Genomic DNA, 13,050 nt, shown 5'->3' on the forward strand with positions numbered 1-13,050 from the left:
TATATTGAAGGAGAGGAAAAATCTCTTCCAACCATTATTCTATATCACACAAAATGTCCTTCAAAAGTGATTGGAATATGAAAACTTTCTTAGACAAAAACAGAATTTACTGCCATCTAACCTATCCTAAAAATGTTAAAGGAAATTCTTTTCTTCATTAAAATTATGTTTTATTTTAATGTAACAATTTTTATTAATTCTTTGAGAATTTCAGACATGGATACAATGTATTTTGATCATATTCACCACCTACTCTTCCCTCTAACTCCTGCAAGATCCACCTTCACCTCTCTCCCAACTTCATATGCTTTTTAAAAACTAACTCAACTTGTCCAATTTGTGCTGTCCATATATGCACTGGTGTAGGGCCATCCACTAAAGCATGGATAATCTATTAGGAACTATACTCCTAAAGAAAACTGATTTTCCTCCTAGCAGCTATCATTCTCAATAGCTCCTCAAGTAGAAGTGGAAGCTTATGAGCCGCCCCCCTTCCCCTCCATGCTGGAATGCTGACTAGCTAAAGAAAATTATCTAAGGGAGTTGGGAAACCAGGATTAACAAAAGAAATAAGAAGCACTGGAGAGCAAATAAATGAAGGTAGGGTATGACATTTTCATTTTTTTAAATGTTTAAGAAGTCAATTTTCCATCTATCAGTCAAGGGCCAATTTTGCAAGCAAGCCTTCTAAGACAACAGCCTCAAACCTGCTAGGTAAATTGCTTTCTACACAAAAGGACATATACTATAAAACAAACCCAAAATTCTACAGCTAGTATTATTGTTGATGAGAGACAAGAACAAGTTAAGTGTTCCCTTTTCACTACAATTCTGAAGAAGAAAATTGTCAGAGTACTAATATTACTTATTTCAAGACTCACTATAAAACTATAGTACTCAGGAAAGTGTGGTAACCAGTGTATCATGGCTGAGGATGAGGCTCAGTGGTAGAGCATTTGCCTAGCATGCTTTAAGCAATGAGATCTATCCTCAGCACTGCAAAGAGTGTAATTAATGGAAAAAATGGTTAAGACACACAAATTCATGGAACAGAGAAGCTCAGAAACAGATGCACAGATGCAAAGGCAATTTAATAAATAAAAGATAGACTTTTCAACAAATGGTACAATAAAACATCCCATATGTGGCAAAATGAACTTCAACACATACTTCACTTTCATGGCTTATTGGAATACAAACTGGCAGAACCACTTTGAAGGACAGTTGGTCCACTTCTATCCGAGAAAGATCAGCAATTCCATTTCCATGCAATTATCCAAAAGGAACTGAAAACTTATGCTCAAACAAAGACCTATAAGCTAATATTTACCACATCAGTTGTCCTCTAGTCTACACACATGTAATTCAAAGCTGGAGGTATAGTTCAGTGATATACTATGCATGCTGTACAAGAAAAGTCCTGGATAGGCTCAACCCCCAGTACTTTAAGAAAAAGTCAGAAGTATATCAAGAAGCATTTCTAAGGGGAAAAAACTTACCTGAATATCCATCTCTCTATCTAATACATAGGTGTGTGTGTGTATATATATATATATATATATATATATATATATATGATCTGATCAAGTCAAGTTGAGGAGGAGTCCATAATTCCTATCACTATGTATCAGTTCTCTTTTTAAAAACACATAATTTTTGAAATAGGAAAATAAACAACACATCTTAAAATTAAAAATGTATACATTAGGGGCTGGAGAGATGGCTCAGAGGTTAAGAGCACTGCTTGCTTTTCCAAAGGTCCTGAGTTCAATTCCCAGCAATCACATGGTGGCTCACAACCATCTGTAATGAGATCTGGTGCCCTCTTCTGGCCTGCAGGGATATGTGCAGACTGTATACATAATAAATAAATAAATAAATCTTAAAAAAAATGTATAATTAGAACTTAAGCAATGAAGTCTTGCTCTCAACCACTAGTCCACATCATGCATGCCACCAAACTGTCAGTGCTTGAACAGCCCTCCAGAAATATTTTGTGTCTATATAAGCAAAAATATATATATTCTTGCCCTCAACTCACTCTCTGTTTTACATAAATGGTAACACTTGCTCTACTGGTTCCTGATTTTTCTCACTGTATACATTATAGATTATACAATACACAGTGGAATACTCTTGTATAACTAAGCCCTGACTGATACTCAATATATCATCAATCTTCTACTATAGTCAATAATCCAATTAACTTGTAAGTATTTGTTGAATAAATTCTTGGATAAAGTGCTAAGTCAAATGCTATATTTATAAATATGGATGGCTCTTTTCAAGTTACTGACTTAAATATCAGGAATTATAAATTTTTATCCTAGGAGGAAATAAGAAAAATCTAAGATTATATCATCCCTCAATTTTTACACACCCCTATGATGCACAAAATGAACATTTTACTCAGTTTCCCATGTTTCCAAGAATCATTACATTTTTATATAATAAATTTCAGCCTTCAAGCTGTTGAAAAAAAACTGTTATGCAAAGACTGTTACCTTTGAGATCTTCCAGAACAAAGGTGGAAGCCTGATTCACCAAACTGGTGGATCTTGGCCAATCACTTCACAGTATGACACTGGATTCTTCACTGCAACCACAGGGATATTTTTTAAAATTTGAATAAATAAAACATAGTTACAAAGAATCCTTTGTTTTTATTATAATGCCCAAATAAATGTTTCTTCTCTTAGGTAAAAATTATATTTGAAAAAGGGGAGGGGCTACAGGCAAAATTGCCAATGTTCCTCTCATCGAATGGTGGTAGATTCCCAAGTCTTTTTGCTTAACTACAATATATATATATATATATATATATATATATATATATATATATATATATATATATATATATATATATACAAGGATTTTGTGATAAAACATGAATGGGTATTGAGGAAACACAGGAGCTCCTTTGATAACAGCTGTATAAGATCAAAGAATAATTGAACCATTTGTGAGCATATCTACTTCCAAAACCACACTGCCTCCCTCTGGCTTTCCATTCACTACCATTTATACATTATTGCTGGAAAGGTTCCCAATTTGTTCACAGCTCCTTATATCCACTCTTTGAATGGTTTCCCACAATGTCTCTGGACTTGGTCATGAAAGCATTCTTGTGATTTAGCAATGGAACAATAGCAAATTTGACAGCAAATTTGAAAACAATATTTATGTACTGGCTGGTGCTTGCTTTTACTTGCTTCTCTCTTTGGAGATTCTGAGATTACTATGTTAATAAGTCCAGACTAGCCACCTAGAAGAGACTACATAGTGATGAGCCATCCAAGCTTAGGGCCTCCTACCTAAACAACTAGTCGACCAAACAGCAGCTGTCTATGCAAAGCCACCCTAAATCATCAAGCCACTAACTAAGCACTTTCTCTTACCCCTAAAAGCTAACTAGTACAGGCTACTTAAGAGTATGTTTGTGACCCAATATGTATGGCAAGGCAACTCGAGCACAGCTTTTGTCTTGTGAGGTTTACGCTGTACATAAAAACATTTTCAAATATAAAAACCTCCACTACTTGAATGAAAATATGAAAAAACATTACAGAAAAAAATGTTTCAGTCTTTCCAGAGTCTCACAAATGTGCCATCACAGATGGCATACACACAAAGTTAAAAATTTACAAATTTCCATTTAGTCACAGAAGTATCTTAATTATGATATATTTAAACCAAAGCCTTATACTCCATAGTTTCATGTGTAATGCTAAATTCAGAATTCCAGAAATTACTTTTCCTCTCAATTCTAATTGTTTATCTATTTCACAGGGCTTAATGAAAGCTAACTGATTTCCCTTAATGAAGCCTAAAATGCAAGAGATATGAATCTAATTAAACCAGTATTCTTAAGCAGTACCTTCTTTTAGTATCATGGCAACTCTTCTTATCAATATTTACAAAAGACAATAAAAGTCATCTATCAACATTTTGGTGTAGGTTTTATACAGAAACATCACCTCTATTGGAATGAAAGGTGGAAAGTTGAAGTGACTTAACGCTTTTTTAGGTACCACTGGATACTTTTCTGAAGTACACACACATATACAACACCCCGTGTGCGTGGTTTAGGAAGTTTAATAAAATACTTTCAAGTAGCTTCTGCCTTTCTTTGAAATGAAGCACAAGCTCCTTAATGAGGTTCCACAAAGTCTGTCAATCTTCTGCCTACCTTTTTCCCCAGATCCAGCCAAACCTCTATGAATCCTTTATTCTATTCTCCCACCTCAGTACTGTCACAACAACTGCTTTTTCCCCTGCCTGGCAATCTCTTCTCTCTACCTTTTACCTTATTTATTATTATTCATTCTCGAGGCTCCAAACATACTCCACTGGTTTCAGTCACAGAAGAATTAATTCTATCTCTTCCTTGCCGTGTGACCTTGTGCAAGTTGGCTCTGCTTCACCATTTTAAGATTCATACCTTTGAGAGATATCCTCTGCTCAGAGAGCTATCCAGTGCTAAACATAAAGTAAACTGTTACCAAATCAGTTGCTATTATTTTTATTATTCCATAAGGTAATCAATCGCCATTGTCTTTCCTAAAACTATCAATCAGAAATTTATCTGTTGAAAAAAAAAAAACCAGAAATAGCCCCTTGGCTCCTACCTCAATACTTAACACTTTATATGTTACTCCCAACATACAGCATCTTTTTTTGGTAAGGGGAGATGAAATAAATGTTTACAGAGCAAATATTACTTCAACTAAATTCTCACTACCATCCTTAGAGATATGATTTGGCACATGAAGAAACCAAGGCACAGAGAAGTAAACTAGCCAAGATCAAGAGGAAGAGCCAGAATATGAGTCCAAGTATGCCTGAGTCCACTCCCTGTGGTGGATGTATAACCTCAAAGGATTCCCTAATTCATGAACTTTGTCACCTAAGAGCAAAAGGCCTTAAAGATGGATATATACAGTTATATCCAGTTAAGTGACTCCCAGATATCTACTCTTCAGATCCTTAACCAGGCCTCTGTTCCCATCAGCAGAACATTCCTCCTCCTAACTGTTGAAAAGATTCCTCAAATTCTTTCCACTGGACATTAAGCTCTTAAGGGGATGAGTATCTTTCTCTTTTTATACCCCTAGCAAATAGAAAGCACTCAGTATGTTTGCTGAATGAATAAAATGGAAACTATACTAATGGCCATAAAGTTTTCATAGTATTAAAATTTGACATAGGAAAATACACAAGAACAGTGAAAGGGAGAGGGTGTCTTAAATACTTTTACAATTGGTCATGATTTCTCTATGTAGCATCAGAGATTCCACTTGATTTACAAACATATGCCTGGTAGCTACAGGGAGACTTTACCTCTGGGCCCTGCCCCACCACCAATGTTCTGCTATATCAGTGGTTGCATCTGAGGCACTCTTCACGACAGGATGGCCTTGACAAGTATCACTCTCCCAATGGTTATGCACAAATGATTTGTAAAAAGAAACAGAAAGAGCAAATGAAAGCAAACTGCTGATAACTAGTGACCTTGGATAAAGGAAATATAGTGAGTCTTTGTACCAATCTTGCAACATTTCAGAAAATTATATATTTTATCAAAATTAAGTTTTCAAAAGCTAAAAAGAATAATACCAGCAAGTTTCCCAGGAGATTTCAACACTGAGGGTTTGATGTATAGGCCAAGCTGATATCACATTCTCTTGTTAGCTAGTCCAAAAACAACTTTCTAGCCAAACACAGTAGCCCACACCTTGTAATCCCAGAGCTCAGGAGGCTGAGGCAGGAGGATCCTGAGTTGGAAGGCCAGTCTGGGCTACACAGTAAACCCTGTCTCAAAATAACAACAACAAAAAACCCACACCAGCTTAGTTTTTTTTTTCTCTTATTAGCAGGTATCAGAAGAAATTGACCTTTACTGGTAGTGGGGCATAGTGATGGCTTCTGAGTTGGAGCAGACAAATTTGTAGCTTGAAGGGTACTCATGATATCATAGATGCCTCCTACTGGCCAAAGTCCCAGTATAACTTCAAGCCCTTGTCAGATCCTTTTTCTTCAGGGCATATCAGACTCCCCCCGAACCCCAGTACCTCCAAGGACATGCCCTCATGTCAGAAAAACAGCACTTTGAGTTTTTACCTTTCCTTTTCCAAGTCTGGCAGATTGGATCAGGTAAGTTTTTCCCAAAGACTCAGCACAGAGGCACTTTTGATTGTAGGAGCCTTGCTTCGCTTGTCTATGGAAAGACCTACAGAGAGGACACAAAAATAACCATGGGGGAGTTACAAAAACAGAAAACTTAAAGCAGTAGTTACTTGGTCTATAATGATCATCTGCTAGCACCCTCTTACTCAATCATCCTATCTAATCATCCATCCTAGATTCTCCCCATCCTGGAAACCTTTATAAAGCTGAGAATGCTTTATCTTTCTCAGCCACAATAACTAGAACAATTCAAATTTATAGATGAGCCAAATATCCCCATTTTATAAGGGTATCAGGGTAAGTGGTAGGTAGCTCAGTGGTAGAATGCTTGCTTAGCATGTGCAAGGCTCTAGGTTCAATTTTCAACACCAAAAATTATGGCTAGGATAGTGCCAGATGAATATCACCCAACACCCACCTCTCATCTAGAAAAGTGAGGCAAGCAAAGATCACAGTAAATTATCCCCTGATAAGAGATTATCTTAATATAAGAAAGCATATCAATTCTATCTTCTTCAGTTCCTATTTTTTGTAAGCTCCATGAAGAGGTAGTAGGTACATTATGTTCTATTATAATATTCAAATTCATTTTAGCCTTCCTCTTTGCATCCCTGATCAAAGCTTCTAAGAGCTCTCTAATGTCCCGTCTCCACAAACACCTGATGTCTCCTGATTTCCTCACCACCCCCAAAATATGTGATTAGTTTCAGCTAGACCTCAAAGTAAATAAACAAGAGACAGCTTTGTATTGCTTAGAGGACAAACATTTGTTATGGTTGGTAGAACACAAGAGGGGGAAAAGACAAGCATTATTAAAGTAGATGACCATACTAAACCTGTAAGTTTTCGAACATTCTTGTACTTTAGCTTTCACTAACTCATATGTCTCGGGTGTGATAACTGCCTGGGAATCATCAGCTGTGATAGTCCTGGGGCCCTCCTCTAAAAGCCAGAAAGTAGTTCACAAGTGGCCTGAAAGTTGTTTCCAAGTCATCCCTGGCTCCTTCACTTTGAACTGTCTGAGATCAAGAGTCATACCACAATGTCATGGTCTGATTCAGAAAATTGGAAATAAAGTGTGGGTTCTGGAATTAGAACACTGTAACCTGTATTATTCCGAACTAACCAGCTAAAAAATCTTTCAAGGCAACAGTATTGGAATAAGAGCTCTTCTCTAGTGTCAGAAGTATACAGAAGAGCACAAATGAAAGAAATGGCAATGATGGTACCTGATGTTGAGAACTTAATATGAACTGGGCGCTCCCCAACTTAATATGAATAGCACCTTCCAACTTCTGTAATCCTTGAACTGAGAGTTTATCCTCTAATAATTCAAGCATTTAAACTCAGAACTCACCTTAAATAAAAAAGAAAATGATAATTATCGAAGTAGGATACTCTTAAGGTTAAACAAAAAAGAAAAAAATCTGTTTTTATTTATCCAGAGTCATCATATAATGTGTAAGAACTACACTATTCAAAGGGTACAAAGGCCAGGCTCTATGTTCCCACCATTACAGATGTTCCAGAAATACTAAACTAAATAAAACACAATGCTTTGTTTCAAGTGGACTCTGCTCTTCTCCCCACCCCCATTCTCCAACCCCCAGGCTGACAAGAAGTGGCTGCAGGCAAGGTATTTAAGAAGTAGTCTGGAAAAGTGGATTCTGGTTATCATGAACTAGGCAACGATGTTGTGCAACCAGTTTTTTACCTTTTTTTTCATTATTTTTCAGAGTTGGGAGAGTAGCAGTTATCTTTATCTGACTCAATGCAGGGAATGAGGTCGCCTTTCCCTCTATGACACTGTCACCACGGTTTTGATTTCTTATACAATCAAACTGAGGAGGGTAGAGGGTGGGGGTCTCGTCCTCAGCTTCAGAGATGAGTGTATCTCACAAGGTGGGTGGGGGTCGACCCTTGCACACATCTCAGAACATGGATTTCCTTGCAACCCAGAACGCCAATGGAGCAGCCAAACAAGTTTCATGCCAAATCCCTACAAGCGACCTATGTCCTAGGGCTGCACAGAGATAAACTCTTAAGATATGTGATCACCATTAAGGACACTCGACATCCCACCCCACTTTCTTCCTGACAAATAATGAACACAGGTTGCCCTGTGTAATTTAAAGCCAGGCTCCACCAAAGCCAAGGTTCTGTTCCGAAATGCAGGAGAAAAAGATTGGAGGATTAAACAAATAAATGTGGCCCCCTCAGAGGAGGTAATAAAACGAACTAGAGAGCTGGAGAAAAGTTAACAACTGTGCCATGCCCGGTGGCAGAAAAATCTCCCCGTAATTGGCAAAGCCCTGGCGATTTTCCCACCCCCAGGACCGCAGGGCGCTTGGTGGCTGCGAACACTCGCAGCAACCTAACAATGACTGGAGAAAGGAAAGTTCACCGGCCGGCAGAGCGCCCGCGCTCCCGCTAGGTTGGCATTTCGCCTCTCGGGGTGCCTGGTTGCTCCCTACACTGCCGGTCTTCCCCTCTCCAGACACTCGGTGTCTTCCCGCTCCGCAAGGCTCAAACAGCCAGGGTGCGCCCTCTCGCTGCTAGGACCAGCCAGCCACAGGCAGTAGAAAGAGCATGCCCTCTAGCCCAGAGGTCTGGCCCCCACGAGTCCCTGATAGCACGGAACAGGCACGGGAAGGGGCGCCAGGAGGGGACTGTGAAGGGAACGGCCGCCACAGTTATGGCGCTCAATGCCTCCTGAGGTTTCCCGGAGGCTGCTGCCGAGCTCGCGTGTCCGTGTCCGCTCCCCCCCCACCCGCCCCCAGCTCGGGCCACCAGGCACAGCGCGCCACCAGCAGAGGGGCGACTGGGCACTTTACCTCAGCCCCCACACACTCCCGGCTCCAAAGCTCTCGGGGGACACCGGAGGCAACCGCTTCGTGGAGCTGGAGCTCCCCTGAGCGCAGCGAGGCCGGGACCCCTAGCTCCACGCCGCCCTCGTCCCACTCCTCGAGGCCGCCACTCCCGCCGCCAAAGCCGCACTACGCCCACAACCTCGCTGCTGCTACTGCAGCTACCCTCGAGAGCGCCTACCTTCGGCGCTGCTTCGGGCTCCGCTCCTTTCCTGCCGCACACTGGGGCCCCCTCAACGTGCCGGGCGAGTCCAGCTAGGGTGGTAACCGCCCCCTAGCCGCCCGCTTTCTTCTCTTCCCTCCCTCGCACCTGCCCCCTAATCTCCTCCTCGCCCCGCCCTCCCGCCCCGGGCCTCCCGAGGAGCCACGGGGGCCGCCCCCTAGCGCTCTGCTCCCGCCCTCCGCCCTGGCCGCCTGGCCTGTCAGGCCTCAGCCCTGGGCAGGCTGCTGGGCGGCGGCGGCCGAGGAGGCGCGGAGCACTATTGTATTCCTGACACTGTGCGCTCCCACGCTCCGCCTCTTCCCTTTCCTTCCTCACCACCGCCACTCCCCCCCCCCCCCCCCCCGCCGGCTGCGCTCGCCCTACCCGACCGACTCCCCGCCGTCTGCTCGCCGCGCGCTCTTCTGGCGGGCTGGGCGCCGTCGCCAACGCCACCGGCTTCGAGGCTCCGCCCACTTCGGGCTCCCGCACGCGCGGCGCAATGCTTCAGGTGGGTTCTCCTCCCCTCCTGCTGCGCGCGCTGCTGCCCTGAGGAGTCCCAGCCCCGTTAGGAGCTAGAAAGGGCGAGGTGCACTGGCTCCTGCTCTATCACAATCCAGACGGAGCATTTCAAGCCCCTGCTCCAACTAAAGTTCTACAAGTGCAATTTGTATAAAAACTCGGTGACCACCATTGATTTCTGTCATTTCTGCTTGAAGTATGGAAAAATAATAAACGCAAGGAGACAATTGACAACACATTTATCCAGTTGTAAGCAAACATGCTTTATGGTGTGAGGCTTCTTTTTCTGTATTCTGATATCTATTTAGTTAGCTTACAGCTCCCAGTTATTCAGACCTTCATACAGGTGTTGCTGTGGAGGTATTTTGGTAATATAAAGGCTGATTGACTTAAAAGTAGGGGTCATTTTCTTGGTTATTGTAGGTGGCCCATCAGAATTATTTGGAAAAGCCTTTAAACAAGGGCTGAGTTTTTCCTGAGAGAGAGGATTGGATGGAGAGTTTAAAAACTTCACCCATGGATACTTGCTTTGGTCTATGCCCCTGATCGCCTGCTTTGCAGATTTTTTTTGTTTAGCCAATATCACAGTTATAGAAGATATTAGCTTTGTATGAATAAGTGGGAAATTATGTATATTAATAATATATAAAATAGGTGAATATAATTTACTAATGGTTCTGGCCCTTTGAATTCTGACAAATATAGAAGTTTGCAAGCAACTTTTTATTTACCTTTCTAGAACTGAAAATACATCATTCACAATTATAATAAACTCATGTAATCATTTTCACTAGGATAACATTAATGTGGACTCTTGTATTTTGTCTATTTTTCATACTTTCTACTTCATTATATGTAAATCTATGCATGGTAAAATATTCATAGTCCTTCACATTTACTGTTTTACTTGATTTATTTTAAAATAAAACTCCACAGGAAGATGCAAAAATATTAGAGGGGTCTCATGAACCCCTGTAAGTACCTCTCAGTTTTCTCCCAATAGTAATCTTACATAACTATATTAAAAGCAAGATAGTAACACCAGTCCAATCCACAGAGCTCATTCAGATTTCATCAACTTAACAAGCATCCATTTCTGAATGTGAATACGTAAGGTCTACACAATTTTATCACCTGTGTAGATTTCTGTGACCAACACAACTATCTCAAAGATTCCCCCTGGAATCCTTCATCATCAGTCGCCTCCTTTTCCTAAAATAATTCCTGGCAACTCCTAACATGTTCACCACACCATCCCTATAATTTTGTCATTTCAAGCATATTATATAAATGGAATCATACATTTTGAAACATGTCGGGTTTTTTCACTCAGAATAATTTCTTTAACATCTATCACTGTTTTTATTGCTGAATGATAATCTACAGTGTGGATATACCACAGTTTAACAGTTCGTCCATTGAAGGACATTTGGACTGTTTCCAACTTTGCCTGTTAAGAATAAAACTGCTGGGCCATGGAGATGGCTCAGTAGGTAAAAGCACTAGCGACTATGTCTGATGACCTCATTTTGATCCCTGGTATCAAAAAGTCGAAAAGAAAGAACCCCCTGAGTCTTGAAAACTGTCCTCTGACCTCCACACATAGGACACACACACACAAATAGGTGTAATACATTTTTAAAAAAAGAATAAAAGTGCTGTAAACAGTCTTATAGAGGTTTTTGTGAAAACAGTTTCATTTTTTTATGCCATGGATGGTCAGATGCTAAGTGTGTGCTTAGTGTTATAAGAAACATTTTTTTCAGACTAGCTGTACCATCTTGTTTTCCTAACTGCCATACATAAAAGATCAGTTTCTTTACTCTTAGTATTTGTTAGAAATAGTCACTATTTCTGTTTTAGCCATTCTGTGGTGATAGCTCATTTTAAATTGACTTTCCCTAGTGACCGATGATGCTGGACTTCCTTCATGTCTCTAGTTGCCATCTCTTTGGTGATGTGTCTGCTTATGTCTTTTGGATATTTTCTAATTGGATTATTTCTTACTATTAAATTTGGAGAGTTATTTATATATTCTGAATACAAGTCCTCTGTCAGATATGGATATGATCAGAAAATAGTTTTCCCGTTCTTCAGCTGATCTTTCATTTGTTTAACATGAGATTTCGCAAACTATTTTCAAAGAGAGCCAGTTTATCGAGTTTTGCACTTATACATAGTGCTTTTGGTGTCAGGTCTAAAAAATCTTCACCTGGTCCCATTTGCCTTCTCTCTTGTTTCCTCTAGAAAGTGTTATAGTTTTATGTTTTTAGTCAGTGTTTCACTTTGAATTAATTTTTGTTATAAACTTGGACCTAAGATAGAGATTCTAATGACTGTCTTTGCTTCATTAAATTGCTTTTATACCTCTGTCAAAATCAATTGGGCCATCTGTATGGGGCCATTTCTTGGCTCTTTTGTATTCTATTAATCTATGTGTCTCTCCTGTGAATACTAGTCTCAATTGTGATAGCTATAGAACAAGTGGATAGAGCAATCCTTCTCACTTTATTCTTCCAAATTGTTCTGACTATCCAAGTTATCTTGTCTTTGTTTTTTGTTTGTTTGTTTGTGGGTTTTAAGACAAAGTCTTACTATGTATCTCTGACTGTCCTGGAACTCACTTTGTAGACCAGGCCAGCCTTGAACTCACTGAGATCTGCCTGCCTCTGCCTCCTGAGTACTGGGATTAAAGGTGTGTGCCACCACACTTGGCTGGTAATTTGTCTTTTCATGTAAATTTTGTAATGGATTTATTTGTATTTATAAAAACCTTGATGTAATTGTTAGAGGAATTGCATCAAACCTATATATCAGTTTGGGAAGAACTGACAGCTTCCCAACTTCTAATCCTTTACATGATAATTTCCATCTCTCCATTTAGTTGTAATCTTCTTTGACTTCTTCATTGGCATTGTGGAATTTTATAGCATATAGATCCTATGTACAGTATGTTAAGTGTGTACCTAAGTACTTCATTTCCTTTGTCATGGTTGTAACTGGTAATGTGTTTTAAATTCCAGGCACACACTAATTGTTCACTGTCAGTATAGCAGAGAAATGCAATTGATGTTTGTGCGTTGATCTTAATATCTTGTGGCACACTGAACCCAATTATTGGTTTTATGAGTCTTTTGGCAGGTACTTTGGAAATTTCTATGTAAAAAATTATGTTATTGGGCTTGTAAGATGGCTCGGTGAATAAAGGCACTTGCTACCAAGCCTGATGGCCGGAAATGAATAAATGTAATTTAAAAGAAAGAAAGAAACTTGTGT

General features: G+C 40.0%; 1 protein-coding gene across 9 annotated transcripts in view; it reads right to left on the minus strand.

Annotated features, from left to right (window-relative positions):
- Positions 1 to 9,732, minus strand: part of Jade3 (jade family PHD finger 3) — a 144,351-nt gene extending 134,619 nt beyond the window's left edge. For 2 of the 9 annotated variants that reach the window (XM_076562016.1, XM_076562011.1), the window contains exons 1-3: positions 9,235 to 9,368; positions 6,121 to 6,229; positions 2,505 to 2,596 (exon numbers count right to left, since the gene is read on the minus strand). The gene's annotated coding sequence lies outside the window, so the exon portion shown is untranslated. Of the gene's footprint in view, positions 1 to 2,504; positions 2,597 to 6,120; positions 6,230 to 7,415; positions 7,545 to 9,234; positions 9,410 to 9,639 lie in introns of those variants that run through there. The other 7 variants (XM_076562013.1, XM_076562012.1, XM_076562015.1 and 4 more) reach the window with 7 other exon arrangements.
- Positions 9,733 to 13,050: the final 3,318 nt, after the last annotated feature.

This window comes from Peromyscus maniculatus, chromosome X (genome assembly GCF_049852395.1).
Source record: "Peromyscus maniculatus bairdii isolate BWxNUB_F1_BW_parent chromosome X, HU_Pman_BW_mat_3.1, whole genome shotgun sequence".
Lineage (NCBI taxonomy): Eukaryota > Metazoa > Chordata > Mammalia > Rodentia > Cricetidae > Peromyscus > Peromyscus maniculatus.